The sequence below is a fragment of the Stegodyphus dumicola genome, chromosome X1, assembly GCF_044657685.1.
Source record: "Stegodyphus dumicola isolate Sdum_Otavi_A_Nest chromosome X1, ASM4465768v1".
Classification (NCBI taxonomy): Eukaryota; Metazoa; Arthropoda; class Arachnida; order Araneae; family Eresidae; genus Stegodyphus; species Stegodyphus dumicola.
The window spans coordinates 49,011,316-49,028,954 of NC_140780.1; positions in this window are offsets into that span (position 1 = coordinate 49,011,316).

The following is a 17,639-nucleotide window of genomic DNA, read 5'->3' on the forward strand; positions in this document are numbered from 1 at the left end:
ACTGAATCTGGAATTGCCCAAAAACTTTGTGGTCACGTATAAGGATTCCCACTTCACTCTGAAACAACTTTCTGCTCAAGGAGATGAAAAAAGTAGCCTCAGCATTACAACTACGCAGTTGGAAGAACTGATGACCAATTTTAGCCGTATCATCGGCATTGTCACCAACCTCGTTTATCAAAACATGAACTTTTGTGAAGCCTACGAAAGCATATCCGACGAACCTGTTAAGGAGGAAAATCTGCCGCAGTCCTTCGACATTTCTATTGGAAGAGCACGTCTCCAAATTATTCTAAAGATGTCTCTTGAAGAGCTTCTTAACCAATAAGAAGAACTAAAATATTCCAAGCACATAGACTGTGAAGAACTCGTTCATAAAACAGAAACTGTAAATGCCATTACTCTGAGATTCAGTGCTGTTGACATCGCCAGACAATTTTACGGAAATAAATTAAAAGAAGCCAGGGATTGCATATCCACTAAATCAGATTGAAATTGCTCGTTTAAGACTCCTACGATGACTATGTTCCTGGGAAACTCGTGCCTCAAAGGCTTGTGCAAAGTATAAGAATCCTTGGTTTGCAACCATTTCTGAATGTCTTTTGTTTTTACGCGACCTTTCAAAACACGATGCAAAGCAGCAACACCCCCGAAACTTGAGGGGAGCTGTGGATCCCGATAGGTCTGAGACAGAGCTGCGTTCATTGGAACAGCTGTTATGATCTAAGCGTACACTGATATTCATTTACATATATATTTAACTAGAACAGGAAAATAATGCTAGAGTGTCTAATAACTTGCCGATATAAAGATTCCAGAAAATAGGTCTAACACATGTACAAGAGAAAAAAAGAATGCTACTTAACATCTCAAAGGTTGAACAAGTAATGATATACATGTTTAAGAACAACCATATTTATACTCTATAAAAATCAATAGCTTTGTATTCAATAGGTATTTTTAAAATTTATGTAAGTGTTAAATACAGATTAATTCTTTTAAATAAGGTTTGAACCTGTAGACAGTCATGAGATCTTTTGGAAACGTTGGTCTAACGTCTATCCCAGTTGCAAAGACGTACCAATGGTTGAAGGATGAACCAAATTTAACCCTTAATGACTTAGTTTAATTAAAAGACGGCAATTTACCTCCATTAAGATGGCACCTTGGACGAATAATTGAACTATACCGAGTGCCGATGGAAACGTTCGTGTCGTGAAACTAAAAACTTCATTGGGCGGACCTATACATAAACTTTCCTTGCTACCATTGACTGACTATATAATTATGTATTCTTTTTTTTTTTTTTTTTTTTTGCTTTACTGTTATTAATCCAGTATTGCGTTTCAGATTTAGAGCATGGACTAACTACAGATTTATGGTAATTTAGCAGTTTCATATTAATTTTACTATTTGTTTGCACTCTGGAGAATTGTAAGTATATTTTACTTATAATTTCTTGTGCTAAATTTAGTATTGTTATCTGAATTCAAATTTGTTTATATGTGCTTGTTATTGTACATGATTTCATTGGTGAATATTTTGGTATACTTGTTTAAATCTAAATTAAAATGTTTGATATTAATGTTATGATGAACCAATTGTTCATCGGGACGGAGTGTGTTCTGCCCTTAATAGATTAGTAGACGGCGCTATCATCGCGCCAAAATGTACCAGTTAATTCTTGAAACTTAACGTCCTAAGACATGTATCTTGAAGCGTCGAAAGGGCTAAAATCCTTTAGCCCCACTCTTGAATATGTATTTATATAGTGTTGTGTATTATGTTTATCATCGTAATAAATGTTGTGTGTGAACTTTGCTCAATCCTTGGAATAATGTACCGACCACATATAGTCATCACCCTGTAACCACACCTCTGGATTCTTAATTTAATATAAAAGGATGTTTTTATAAGAATTTATACAATACAAAGTCTGAGATCCCGACGTCCAATATCCGAACATCAAAGCCCCTTCTTTGTAGTAGGCTTTATGCATGTGCATTTAATTCCCCCACCGCGCATAATAAAACATGCAGATAATACTGATTCTTAATTTCACTTCAGCAGTAAATCAAATACCTCGTTTTTGAAGAAGCAATCATTTTAGCATAAAATTTGTACGATTAATAATTTGGCTCCGTAGCTGCGTTTCTGCTTGGCATACACATCAAACCGAAGCATTCTACGTTTAATTTTACACCTACTAATATTTTATACCCCTGACGCCAATCTGGCGAATCATTATTTATTATATATATTTTTCTTTGATCCCCGCATGATTATCAACACATTTCAACTTGAGTAATGGCTCATGTAGCGATGCCTAGATTTTTTTTATATTAGTAACTGAATAATAAACATGATGGTAACCTTTTATGTTGAAATTATGCTTGGCGGTGATTACAGATTTCAGTTAAATATGCTAAAAAACGTTTCCGAGGAAAAACTTAACAAAACTTTCTTTCTGTATGCTAAAAATAGATTTTCTTAATGACACTCATAGGCCAAAAGATTACATTTAGTGCTGTTTGAATTAAGAATAACTGATTTTTTATTCACATAAAAACTCAGAACAAGCGCCAAGGCTCGTATGGTCGCACCAGGGAACAGAATTTAGGGAAGACAAGGGGAGGTGATTGGTTGCAGAATTTAGGACCCGCAGAGACTGCATCAGGCAGTAAGCTACCTAGTGCCGGCTCTCAATAAGCCTTTAAGTATATGTGGAAATTTATTTATTCAGGTCTCAGGTGACAGATGCGACAGATTTATTCAGGGCTCAGGCATGTGCAAGAAACAGACATGAGTATTATAAATAAATAAATTAGTACAATTCAGGCTTAATTGTCTCACTGCGCGATAGAAGCAAGATAAAATTTAGCGGAACAACTTGTCTTTACTCGCTAATCTCATACATAGCCAAATGTGTGTGGTGAACAATAGCTAAATTTTATGTTGATAGCCGCGAATTTGAAAGTTTTCGGATATTGTAAACCAAAGGTGAAATAATCCAATTATTGGATTCTGTAAAAGAAATGTAGACAAGAGGTAATAAATGAAAATGATACAATAGAAGCTTTGGCTCTAGTGTAGAATTGGGTGCCTCTTCGATTGGCGACAAATTTTGTTCAATTTTGGCGATGAAACCCCGTTTCCGGTTACCATGATAGTTTTAACTTGGTTTCAGCTTCCTGGTTTTTTTAAGTGAAAATAGATCGATGTGCACATGGGCAAAGTCAAGGCAGTGCGCAATTCTCTGATTTTTTTTAAGTGAAATTAGATCAATGTGTACATGACACCGAGTTTGCGCAATTTTGGTTTTGTGTAGCGGCCACTATTTTTTTACTGAAGTTTTTCATTGTGATGACAATCCTTCTCAATCATCAATCAATTAACGGATGATGAAATCTCTAGTATGGTTCTAGATTCAGAAAATACCTCGATCGGTAGTGAAGAAAGTGACAGACAGGTTACTGAAAACTAAAAAATTTTGAATGACAAGTTAGTCGAAATTCTCGACACAGCAATTACAGGTCTTCCTTCAACAATGGAACTTTGTAACTGAACAAGAAATTATGTCTGTCTACAGAATTTAAAAGAAAGTATTAACATAAAAAACGAAGCAACTTAAACAACTTACATTGAAAGAAATGTTTAATTAAGAAAAACAAATAAATATTGAGCTTGTTTTTGGTAAATTTTGATAGTTTTTAGATCATAAATGCTTCGTTGTTTCATAAATTACGATTTCATATTTTTAATTTTATAATTTCTACATGCCATCTTACTAAATTTAAACTGATGATCTAATATCCGGAAAAATCCCAAATCCGGAATAGCGGAACTCCCGACGAGTCTGGATCTCGGACTTTGTCTTGTATTTAATTCAAAATTTTTATGAGAGATTCCTGGGCTCTTTAGTTTAAATATTAAACTATAATGTATATTTAATCCTTGAAAATCAGTGGTTGTGTTAGTCCCTAGTTCCCTAAGTGCATTGGGTAAATGCATTAGAATTATATTGATCTGTTTCGTAGGATACATTTTTCAAGGAACTCATTTGAAAATCTTCTAAAGCTATATAATTCTAAAAGGAAAAAATTCTACAGAAAAATTATGTAACTTATAAAATTAAAAAAATAATATAAAATGTATATTTTAAATATATAAGGTGTATATAGATAGTACGTTTTAAAATCACTTATTACTATAAAATAAAGAAAAATTTATTACAAAAAATTATTAATTTCTCATCTAGTAAGTATTACAGTGAACTAACTCAGTTGTGCAAATCTGTAACATTTTCTTTTTGACATTTATATTGTAATATACAAAATATGTGTTAATCTGGAGTTCATGCTATCTATAGGTTAATAGCCAGTTACGAAATTTTAAGGGGTATAAAATTATATATTAATTTTGAACTGTGCAGAATATTAGCATCGCTACACTCACATAACTTAAGGGCTACCAGTATGTATAATGTTCAAGGCATTTGAACCTACCATTTTCGAAAAGCATCTTCTTGTGCTTCAAAGGCTCATAAAATTGTTATTCAGAAGATACATTTGCCCAGCAGCGGCGGAGCGGTAAAAGCCGCTGGACACTGGTAGTTCGGTCCGGGATCGAGTCCCGGTGAACGGGCTGGCTCATGGACGTTTTCGTGGTTTTCCCCATGTGTAACGTGGATACGAGCCAGTTTCCCTTAAAAAGACCTCAACGAAGCATCCCTCTCTTTCCATGTAATGCCTGAGGGCGGAGCACGTATTAAGTAAAAAAAAAAAACCACATTTAGTAATTATATTTTTCTTTTCAGTGTAGAAGAAAAATTTTTATAAACATGATTTTTGTATTTTCTTTTGCATTATAGAGTTATTATTGCGAATGATTCATGAGATTTCAAAAAAGTACTGGAAATAGTTTCAGAAATAAAGTTAATTAATAATACATAAAATCATGTAGAAATTTTTCAAATCGACGTGATGCTAGTGATTAGAATAAATAATTGAAGTAAATAAAAATCCAGAAATCATAACAACGAAGCTGATTACTAGTTACCGGCCAATAAGCCTGCTTCTGGAAAGGAGTTTGAGAGAGTTTTAAAAATTAGGCACACGAATGACCTTGAAAGACTCGATGTTATTGATAGCCCTCAGTTCGGTTTTAGAAGTGGACATTCGACTACGCACCAAGTCCTAAACGTGATTGAATACATTGCTAATAATTTTCAGAAAAAGAAAGCAGTGGCTGCATGCTACCTCGATATCGAAAATGCTTTCGATCGAGCGTGGCACTCAGGGCTAATTCACAAGCTTAGCAACTTCTTGTTCCGAAATCAGTTTTATTCAACTTATGATCTCCTACCTCAACCGTAGATCTTTACAAGTGAAATGTGGAAATGCAATCTCCTCTAAGAAAATAATTTACAGCGGTGTACCGCAAGGCGTAGTTCTTGCTTCCTGTCTTTTTAATATATTTAATATATTTATTATATTGCGACTTACCAAGGCCCATTGATGCAAAGATACTTAAATACGCAGACGACACTGTAGTATTCACTGACTCAGTTAATCCGCCCCTGGCGGTAAATATAGGAACCAAATGGTGCGAAGACTGGAAAATTAATCTGAACTCAAGTAAATGCTGTGTAGTGCTCTTTAGACGATGCAGAAGAAACATAATTGTGCGAACTGACATAAAAATTAAAATGAAATTCTTCCGACCTCCCACACTTACAAGTATTTAGGTGTAATAATTGATAACAGACTTTCCTTCAAGTAGTAGGTGAAAGCTATCGCCGATAAAGCAAATGCAGCATTCTATGCTCTATACAGCCTGATTGGAAGAAAATCTAAACTATCTATTAAAATCCAAATGACACTGCAACTTGTCTTTATTTAGACCAATTATGTTATACGCCGTTCCGGCATGGGCGACCGCTAATAAAACAAAACGTGCTAAATTAGACGCATTACGAAATAAAATCCTGAGGTCCATTATAGACGCTCCGTGGTACGTAAGGGATATACAAATACAGAATGATCTGTATGTGAAGGCTATACATGAACAAATTTTGATTACTTCGCACAATTTATTCGAAAGCCTGCGAAATTCATCTTATGCTATTAGAAGCTTGTGTGATTATGATCCCACGATAGAAAGTGTAGTTAAAAGACCTCGCACTATTTACCACAATACGTCTTGGTAATGTACATATGTATATAGTTTTTGTGTTAACTCATTATACAAAGCAGGTTTCATGGACGTAAAGCGTAAAGTTTCAAAGCCTAAAGGGCTATTTTAGTAATTCATCTTATGTAAATATTTTAATATATACCTTATTTATTATTTTTCGCAAGATTTTATAGTGTTTACTTAAGAAGTGCTGTGGTAAATACACATAGAAAAGATTTCGCCTAAAAAAGTTCAAGAAACTTTAGGACAGCCTCTACAAGTGCATTCTCCAATCCCATGTTAAGAGTTTATCATGTGACTTTACAATTAATGAAATTGCAAATCTTACTCAAATTTCTAATCATTTTCTGGACTTTGTGTTTCTGGCCAAAGCTAGTGTGAAAGAACTGTGAATGTTTTGTGTAATGTTAGGGAAATTACTGCTTTCAACTTTACAGATAGGAAATTTAATTTGTTTTACTTAAAATCACGTGACCAAAGTGCTCTCAACTACGAACTATATAAGTATACAAACTCCTATTTAGAACTTCTCAGAGACTGAATATGACCCTTTGAACTTTTTGATGGCATGAACTTTTATGAACTCACTAATTAATGCCACCCCACGACCATGTTTTGAAGTTATTCACGCCTCCGATTCACGATAGATGTACCCAAAGTACATCTTTTAAGTTAATTACCAACGTGAACTGGCTATGGCTACTATGATTTTTTGGCAAAAATTCACAGAAGTTGTGACCAAATTGCGAGTGAAGGCAATGAGCAATGAAGGGGTCCGACTCGCTCTCCCGTTTTCTGTCAAGTGAAAAGAGAATCCCAACTAGTTTTTCCGACATCGATCTCGACCAGTGTACAGACAGATGCCCTCACAGTCGACTGTATCATGGCCTTGAAGCGAAATCAGTTATAGAGTAGGTGTCACTTTGACTACGTCATCCCTCCTCCCTTCAAGGCAAAAAGCTCTAAGAACTAGAGGTTGCAGCAAACTCCCTTGCAATACAAGCTGACTTCAGTTGGCTATTTCTTTTAGTAATCGTTACCAAATAACGGTCCAGAGAATGCTGTGGTACATTTTTGACCTTGACAGTAAGGAGTTCCTAAATACTTTCAGATCTTTACGGATCTGTGTCAGTCTGCCCTACTTCCAATTGTAAAATTCTTTCTAACGACACTTTTCCACATGCTAAAGTTTATTCCACTACTGGTGCATTCCTTGAAATTAGCATTCCTTGAAATTTCCTTGAAATTCTGAAGCTACCCGTGGCTTTTATTTCCAAACGTGCAGAATGAATGGTAGCACAAATTTGCGTATGTGTCGCGAAAGTGATTACCATGACAACATTGAATTCGAGCTACCAACCACCGACATTTCACTGGATGGACTTCTATTAACATAAAGAGGCTTTACGTTAATAGAGTTAACATAAATTCAACGTGCTTGTTAGAAAAATTTTGTATCGTCAACATGTAGGCACACAACTACTACTTTTCTGAGTACCTGCTTAAGATGACGGTCAATTCCATTCGCAGAATTCAGCAAACAGTGCCATTGCTGTAAGGTGTGATCACCAATCAGTTTGTTTTCATTGCAAATACGTAAGTGCAAATCTTATGTATTGAATCAAACTTTGAATAATACAATAGTTCCGATACATGTAGATATGCTGGTTATGCTTTCATGCAATAGAGAAAAATCGCGTCACTTTAAAAAAATGCTGATTTGCTCGATTATTATAGATTTTCGAAACATTTTGTAGCGAACTCGAGGTTAGATTATTACTAGGACAGTGCACATCGCAAAGCCCAAGCGAATATTTTTCTCTTCTTGCCTCTAATTTCAAATTAGTGTCTCGTTTGAAATTGGAAGCATTACAGAAATTGTTCATGTAGAAATATCTCACATTATAATTTTCATTAAATGTTAATATAGATTAGTTCTGCTTATCCAAGCTACGTGCATTGGTTGTCATATGAATGAACTAAAACAAATCTATAATGATGACCTAAATTTATGATTTTATTTTGGTTGCACGTCCAGAATTGGGTTTCCCTTAACACAGCGTAGGAAAAGTAGATTTTACAAAAAGACAGTAGGCAGATAGCTGTTGAGTTGCTTTGCCTTAATTAATTAAAGCTAACCTAGAAAATGACAAAGACAGTATATTTATTTGAAAGGTTTTTTTTTTAAAAGTACATAATATACCATTTTCATGTTTTTCAATTACAGTACAAAGTCGGAGATCCGGACTCGTCGGGACTTGGGCAATTCTGGATAACTGATCATCAGATTAAATATGGTAAGATAACTTGCAAAAATTGTAAAATTAAAAGCATAAAATTGACTTTTAACGAAACATTTAGGATCTTAACAAAATCAAAATTTACAAAAAAAAAAAAAAAAAAAAAAAAAAAACTCAATATTTGTTTTTGTTAAAAATTTGCTTTTTAATATTCTTTTCATGTAGGTTGTTTAATTTGCTTCATTTTTTGTGCTAATACAGTACAAAGTCCGTAATCCAGACGTCCATTATCCGGACCTCAAAGCCACAAACTTACGCATGCGCGTAAAGCGTTTACCCATGCGCGCTTCCGATAGAAAGTGACAGAGAGGTTATTGAAAATGAAAAAATTTCGATTGACAAGTTAGTCGGTATTCTCGACACAGCAATTACAGGACTTGAACAGTGGAACTTTGTAACTGAACAAGAAATTATGTCCGTTTATAGAATTAAAGAGAAAGTATTAACACAAAAAACGAAGCAACTTAAACAACTTACATTGAAAGAAATATTTAATAAGGTAAACAAATAAATATAAAGCTTTTTTTTGTAAATATTGATACCCTTTAGATCATAATTGCTCATTATTTCATAAATTACGGTTTCATATTTTTAATTGTATAATTTCTGCATGCCATCTTACCAGATTTAAATTGGTGATCTATAATCCGGAAAAACCCGTAATCCGGAATCGAAGTCGCGAATACGGACTTTGTACTGTACTTCCCTTTAAATCAACAGACTGACATAATTTCTTGTTTAGTTACAAAGTTCCATTGTGCCGCGTCAAGAATTTCCATTAAATTGGAAGTCGGAAATTTTTTCGTTAGGATCAACTTCTATGTCACTTTCTTCACTACCGGTAGGGACATTTTCTGGATTTAGAACCATACTACAGCTTTCGTTGTCTGTTAGTTGATTGGACACTGTCACTGCAATGAAGAACTTTTATCATATAAAAAATTCCGTTAATTGGAAAATTTCGCTTTCTGTTTGCGATGTATGAACCCCTTCAAATTCGCGGGACTTAAAATAAAACTTAGCTAGCATCCACTTAGACATATTATTCCACAAAATTTTGTCTTGATTCCATCGCATGCTACCGAAGTTAAGCCTAAATTACTTTAGTTACTATAACGAAAGCTTCGCGAAAGCAGAAGTGGCTCCCTCAAACCGCAGAGGGAAACACAGGCTACCCATCCAGCCTTACTATCACTCTGCGCATGCGCGAAATAGCTGTCGAAGGTCACGTTTGTCAGGAATTCAAAAAGGTCGGAGATATAATTTTTTCCTCCACAGTGTCGATGTAATCAAAGCATAAATCCGCGCAATTATGAATGTATTATTTATTTTTACTAACATAATCTGCAAAAATCAGTAGTACCGTTAATTCCGGAAGAAACGTCGCGGCGTTTACGTGTTTAAAACTTACTTTTCCGGCGTTTAGGTGCACTAAAAATAAAATATTTCCTATGATGGTCATTGTACATAGTTTGAATGACCTTGTCATTGTACATAGACTGGTGGTGTTCCCACACAAAAGACCATTCAGTTGCTTTTTGCGAACGTTATTTTGTTTACATTCCCTCTCTTGAACGGACCTACATGTCTTATTCACCCTAAGCGCGATCTCAGAACAATAACATTCTTCCCCCTTTCAAATCAGCATTCTCATCATTTTGAATAGTCTCTCTCCTCTGCCATTCGATGAATCTTCCAGGACCCATCCTCACCCCACCCCTGCCTTTTCTGCAATTTTTTCAAAGGCGGACACAACTCCACCTGCCTGGCAATAACGAACCCTGACGTATTTCCCCTTCCCCATGAATCGATTTTTCTTGGCATTCTGCTGATACAGGTCCCAACTTGTACCCAATACAGACGCCCAAGTGGATGCTTACCTCTCGTTCCTAAACCCCAACCGCCCCCGCGTTAACAATGCGTAAAGGCATTGACCGGAGGAACCCTGTTCTTTAACTCTTTAAGAAGAGTCTTATAACATTTCTTTAACAAGGGACAACTTATCTCCGCAGCCGCACGCGACTGCAATTAATTTCTCAATAGCTTCTTTTCCACCCGCTAAATGGGTTGCTTTCGACCCCCCTAAGGGGGCCTTTTAACGTCGCACTAAATAGCGACCAAACATTTTCTTCTCCTCCATCAGCTGTATCACACTGAACTGCTACTAGAACCTGCCCAACCAACGACTTCTTATAACAGGTAGACGGCTCACCCACAGAGAATTCGTCTGCTAGGATGTCTCCAACATATACCACGTGACTAATGCTCTTGGCGCTCTTGGGGAGTGATAGCTTAGACTGTTCATCGCCAGTTTGGCCCGCTTTTGATATGGCAAGTAGTGCTTTTTATTTCCGTCTCCTTAGCAGTCAGCAGACAACGACCTCGAATTAGGTTGTTCGATTTTTTACAATTATATTTAGATATAACTTAACCCCTTTTTTCCTGAATATTTTATCTATATTTTTAATAATCGCTTTAAATTATTTGCACCATTGTTTAAGATGTTTAGGTTAAATAATTTTAGGAAGAAAATCTAAAATAAATAATAAAAAATGAGATGGAAACTTTAATTTGAATAACGTTAAAAAATTAATTGCACTACTGTTATAATATTTGAGAAGGTAAAAAAATCTCGTTTAATTTTAATGCATTGCATCCTAAAGAGACAAAGAAAATCACATTGTATTACATGTATTTATGCCATTGATGAAATATATACTTACAGACTGTTGACTTTCAGCTGGAACTATAAACTATTACTGTCCAAACTTAATATAGTTTATGATACAAAAAGATAAATTATACTGAATTAATTAATTAAAATTATGTTTACTTAAATATATGAAAGTAAAATATTAAAGAAAAATATTTTACTTTCATATATTTAAGTAAACATAATTTTAATTAATTTAAAGTCAAATAGTTTTTGGAAGAATTTCATTTACTTTTGACCTCTCGGTGTTAGCAATAGTACTTGCATTATGGAAATGTAGGATAGTAAAGAATTTTTTATTTTTAAAAAGATCTTTATTAAGTAATTGATTATGCCCATTTTATTCAGTTACTTGCATATTAAAGTGCTTATAAATTCAGCAATGTCCAGAAAATAATTTCATGCAAACTTGGAAGCTACTGCCTTAACTGTACATTAAATTTAGTAAGATTTCATATTTTGCAGATCAGCTGTAAAATGTACATTTTCAAAATAAAATTTTCTTTCTGAATTATAAATTCAAACATGACAATACATATTCTATTTTATTCCTGTATCCCAATTAAATAAACACATTATGGAAATGTGCATTTAAATATAGTATTTACTATAAAGTAAGTGGCTTAATTACAAATAAACACTCAAAAATTAAGTAAAACAAAAATATACTACTTATCATGAACACTAATCTTTTAAACGTGAGCAGAACGCACATTTTGAATAAAAAGTTTTCGCTCTTCACTAGTTGCAAAGGATCCAACTTGCATCTGATGAAGAAATAAAGCTTTTCGATTGAAAAGCATGTCCTGCTCATATTTTAAAAGTTTGGTGTTCATACAAAGTAGTATATTTTTATTTTAAGTGGATTAATGCTTTATTTTATTTATTAAAATTATTTATTCTAAAGTATATCAAGAACAAGTACTAAAAATCACCTACTCAAAATGGTAGTCAAGTATATTCCAAATTTCTTATTTTTGATATGTGAATAAGTAATGAGCTTTTTAAAACAAAAACACACAATTTGGCCAAAATATAGAAACTAGTTATTGTTATATACTACATGAATAACTTTATGAAATACAATAATGCAATATAATATGAAATACAATAATAATAACCTCTTTTTTCCTGAATATTTTTTCTATATTTTTAATAATCGCTTTAAATTATTTGCACCCTATATATGGCTCTGATATGAAAAATTTGACTTATCAAACTTTTTTTATTTATTATTATTATTTTTGGAGATGGTATATATTTTTAAAAAATTAGCTTGTTGAACCATTGAAATCTTTATAGATATATATATAAAGAATGTGATATTTACTTTTAAAAAATGAATACATAAAACAATGTAAATAAAATACAAACTACAAATTAAAAATACAGGACTTGAATAAAACTTAAAATATTATTGTCCCTTAAAAAGTGTAATTTTTGTGTTAACACTACGTACGTTTTTGTTCTGAAGTTTTTCTGTTTCAACTTTACCTGCATAGTACAGTCGTATTTTCAGGTATTCAAACAGAATGGCTTTTATCAAAGAACTTCTATGGTTATCTAAAGGCTCATGATTTAAAATATGTTCATGCATGCCTAAAAATATATTTGGAGAGTTTTCTATTATACATTTAACACTATCTGAAATTAATGAAGCCATAATGTTTTTTTGTTTAAGTTTTCCAGAAGCTTGGGTGGTTCGAAAAGATTTCTCAGCTGCTCTACATATCTTCACAACACTACCAGATGGAACTATTAATCCTCCCCTATTTTTTCTACCTAATAATTTACTTTGTGTATAATCAACTGTTAAACCAACATCAGACAGAGAATATATACAAGTATCACATTTTAATGCATTTTTCAATTTTTTAACAACACTACCAGCAATGTATGCAACAACATCACTAACAAAGTCTAAGAATTGTTTACAGCTTGTTAATGCAAAAGAATGATCTTCAGTAACACAATTCTCAGAAAAATTAAAATCACCTTTAAAGGTATCTGTGGAGTTGAAATTGATTGACTTCAAGTACATATTAGTGGAACTGCTCACATTTAAAATATTTGTATCGTCTAAAACGATGCAATTTGCACTACCTGATGTCATTATGTGATGGTGCATCAGTAAGCGAACATATGCTGCTTTAAATTGTTTTGCAGTAGGGTTGTTGTTGTGACCACCTTTTGTGCATATGGCACTGAAAAATAACTCAAGGTGGTTCTGTGATAATTTGTATGTCAGGAAAAAGTTTAATGGGTGAGGTGAAATTTCACACAGCTCAATATATAACGATTTAATACTATTGATGCAAACTAAAAATCCTGTTTTCCTGTTGCTATGCAATATGTATTCTCCAATTTTACTTGTTCTTAAGTTTTTTATGTATTCTTGTGCTGTATTTAAGAAATTTAATATAGTATCTTCATTTTGGGGCTTAATTGGAGATTTAAAATCTTTACTTAATAGGTTTTTGCTGTTTAAGATGTCAAAAAGGCTATTGAATATTTAAAAAAATTTTATGGTTGGAGCACAGCCAATGAATGTGGGGTGTTTTAAATCGTTTTCTAAATATAAAAGAGCATCAGCAACACTATTACTGAGAACCTGGGCTGCAAGTTTAACCTTCATTTTTTCACGATACCACTCTATGTGCCGTGCCCATAACTTTGTTGCAGCATGAAGGCCTTGCTCCTTTTGAAATTTTTCTAAATTGATTATATGCTCCCACAAAATGAAGCCACTGTCACCATCAACAATGGATCCTTTTGATGCCAAGCAATTTCTAACAAGCTTCAACATATGGGAAGGATCCATTATGACATACACATTGTCTCCGGTGGCAGGGTGTGGAAAATAATTGATTAAATTATTGCTTTGTAAATTTGCACCTAATGCATTTGCAGTTGCAATATTGTTACTGCAACCATCAAATGTCAAACTTATAATTCTAATGCCAGTCTCTTGAAGATAATGAAGGGCCTCATTAATAAGATTGGCTCTTTCTAGAGCATTTAACCCATTTATCAAAAAATACGAAACTGGAACCTTCCAGCTTCCATTAATGGCATTCACCATGAAAACTAAAGCCTCTTTTGCATGAGGCAGCTCATCATCATCTATGTCAGTACCTAAGTCAACATATCCAGTAAAACGAGTTCTATCCCATTAATATGTTGTCGTATTGCCATTTCATCGACAATAAGAGCTCCATAAATGGTTTTGTTTATCTTTAAAGCTTCTTCTGCTTTAAGTTTCAATGATTGTAAGGCTTCCTTCGTAAATCCAGGAGAACCACTAACTTTACCATACCACCTTCTTAAAGTAGAAGGATGGGGAAGACTGTCGTTGGACATTTGTCTGACATAATTATATGCTTTTGCCGAATAAAAATTTAAAGTCATGGCAAATGTTCGGAGGTCTTCTGAATATTCAGCTCTTGAATTACTACATTCAAGTCTTTCTATGAAGTCCCCTGCAGCTCCAGACAACTAGAGGAAAGGAGCAAAAAAATTAAGATTTTAATATAATATTAAACATAAAAATTTTAAATATAATATAATAAAACATAGATGAGTTTTAGCAATAACTTATAACATTTTTATGTAATGGTCACCTCAAAAATATTTAAAAAAACCTACAGATGCAATATTTTCATGACACTAATGGAAATACAACCTGTGACATTGCATCCTGCATGTCATTTCCTTAATCAAAGAATTACTTGATTAGACATATATTTCTGATTATTACATTTCGAAAATTCTCAGCAAGTATTCATTATATCTTAGGGTGCATGATAAGGGGCCATCCAAAAATGATGTCACGCTCTGATGGGGGAGGGGGTTTGTGCAATTGTCACAAGGGGGAAGAAGAGTAATAAAAAGTGTGACATCACACACATTTTGGTTAAAAAACAGCATTTAAAATCAGCTGATTAAATTTTGAAATTACAAAAATTGAGGGTATTTCTTTCTACTGGGGCTAAAACAACTTTCCTGGGATTAATAAAAATTCTACTGATTCTTACTAAATGATTTAGATCAGCATTTCCCAGCTTTAAATCAGAAGTGAAAGTATATGTTTATGTAATAGCCAGACATTTGGCAAGGGAAGGAGGATAAAAAATTTTATGAAAATGTGCAACATCATTTATGAATTACCCCTAAATTAAGTTATAGTTAAAAACCAAAACTATAGTTAAAAGCACAATTTCTCTGGGAAATGATGGATAAAATAATTGTAAGAGAGATACAAAACTGGATATTGTAAAAATTTGTTAAGCTTACCCCTAAAATTGTTGATGCTGAATCAGATATTAAATTCTGAGTTTTTAACTCAGTCAGCAGCTCGTCTAAAGAGGCCACACGCTTCTTCAGTCTTTTGTTCTGTTTATCTAACAATTTAATTTTTCTTTTCATGCTGATATTTTGCTGCTGAGCTATTTCAAGAACTTTTTTTGCTTTACTTGGAGATGTAACATCCTCATCATTAAAATCTCCCAAGTAATGCAGCCGTTTCCTTCTTTCAGGAGTTACAGATGTACTTGCTGAACCTACAACAGATTTCAAGACGAAATATTAAATATAAGTGTTATATTAATAATAATTATTATTATTTATAAATCATACTCATATGGAGCTTAATAACGCATTTCAGTAATTTTATGGCTAATAATTTGATTTGGTGTGGAGGAAAAGGATTATTTTATTTGTGTAATGTCTTTCTGAGAGGAAACAGAATTAAAAGTTATGAAACATGAATATTTATAGCAAGCAAGGAGATTTTGAGGGTAATTTGCCATCTTAAATTAGTAAAAAATAAATAATGGGTTTTTCTTCACAAGCTTTCAATACCTTGCAAAATATTAGAGTTCAGGCAAGATGTTGTAGATATAAACTAAATTAGTTTTAAAAGTTCCCATAATCTCAGATTACTTTATCGTGTAATAGTTCAAGTGTTTTAGTTGCTTTAATTAGCAATTGCATAAAATTTTCAAGCTAAGTTCATTAAATTTAATTTACAAATGAAACTGAAACATAAACATAAATAAAAAAGTAGGCTAAAAGTAAATTACAAGCATTCTGGAAATTCTAAACTGAATATAAGTCTAGAATGCAACAAAATTCACCTACTTACAAAACTATTTTTCTCTCTAAAAATGCTATTTAACATATTGAAACCAATACAATTAATAGAATTCAAAGAAAAAAATTACTACATCACAGCATGTTATGTTAGACTTAATCAAAGTACAATTTCTTCCTCGACTCTCTCTCACATACATAAATAAGTATGTTAAGTACATGATACTGAAATTGAAAATAGAGCATCACTTACTTTCTGAATAGTGCATAGACTCTTCTGGATTAGGCTGAAGTGGCTTTTTTGACGACTTTCGCTTGTAAACATTTTTTTGTAAGTGAGAAGGGAAATTAAATAACGTTGGAATTGCTGTGGCCTTTAACCAGGTGCCTCCAAACTTTGTTCTATCGAAGCAGTCTGATGTAAAATGTTTCGAACATAACTTTGAATACTTGGTTACTCTAAAGTTTTCCCGCCGCAGTTGTGCTTCCCATTGTTTTTGCCTTTCTGGATCTTTAGGGAAACTATAAATTGAAAAAAAAAAAAAAAAAAAAAAAAACTTAATTGTACTAAAGTAGCAAATGAAGTATTAAATTACACACATATATGTATTCCAGGTCATACAGGTATACTGCAGAAGAATGGTAATTTTTCAGAATCATTTAAGAATTCTTTAAGTACATGCTGAAAAATATCATGAAATTTTAAAAGTGTAGTAATTTTTCATTGGAAAGAAATGTAAATATACCTACAATTAGGGTCAAAACAATAATATAATTGTCTGTATATGGGGATGGCATTTTTCCCTTTAGCCTTTTATTACATGAGAATTCTTATTTCGTGATTCTGTATTGGAATGGAAATCAAAGGGTCCTTTTGGACCACCTTAAAGTTCTCTTAAAATTATTTTACAATAGTACGTACATTCAAAAACACAATTTGTAATACATCAAATTACAGGTCAAAAGGTGCCTTCTAGAGAAAAGAGGGTCAAGTGAAATTTAAAAGAAAATGAGTCACTTTCAAATTAGATTGTTAATGATGGGAAAAATTTGTGCTCAAGGCAATGTTGAAAAAAGTTAGTTTGATTTTGTCATCAACAATTCTTTCTTAATAAAAATCTATTAACAAAATTATATTTCACTGCATGCAGGTTCAACTTCTAAAATGAGCACCACCTCTCTTTTCTTGAGATTATATTACTGAAACATAATAATGCACTCTCTTTTCTTGAGATTATATTACTGGAACAAAATAATGCAATCTTAATTACTGATTTCCACACTCATGTGTATGTCATGGGGGGATGAATACATCTTATTAACTATAACAAATATTTTAT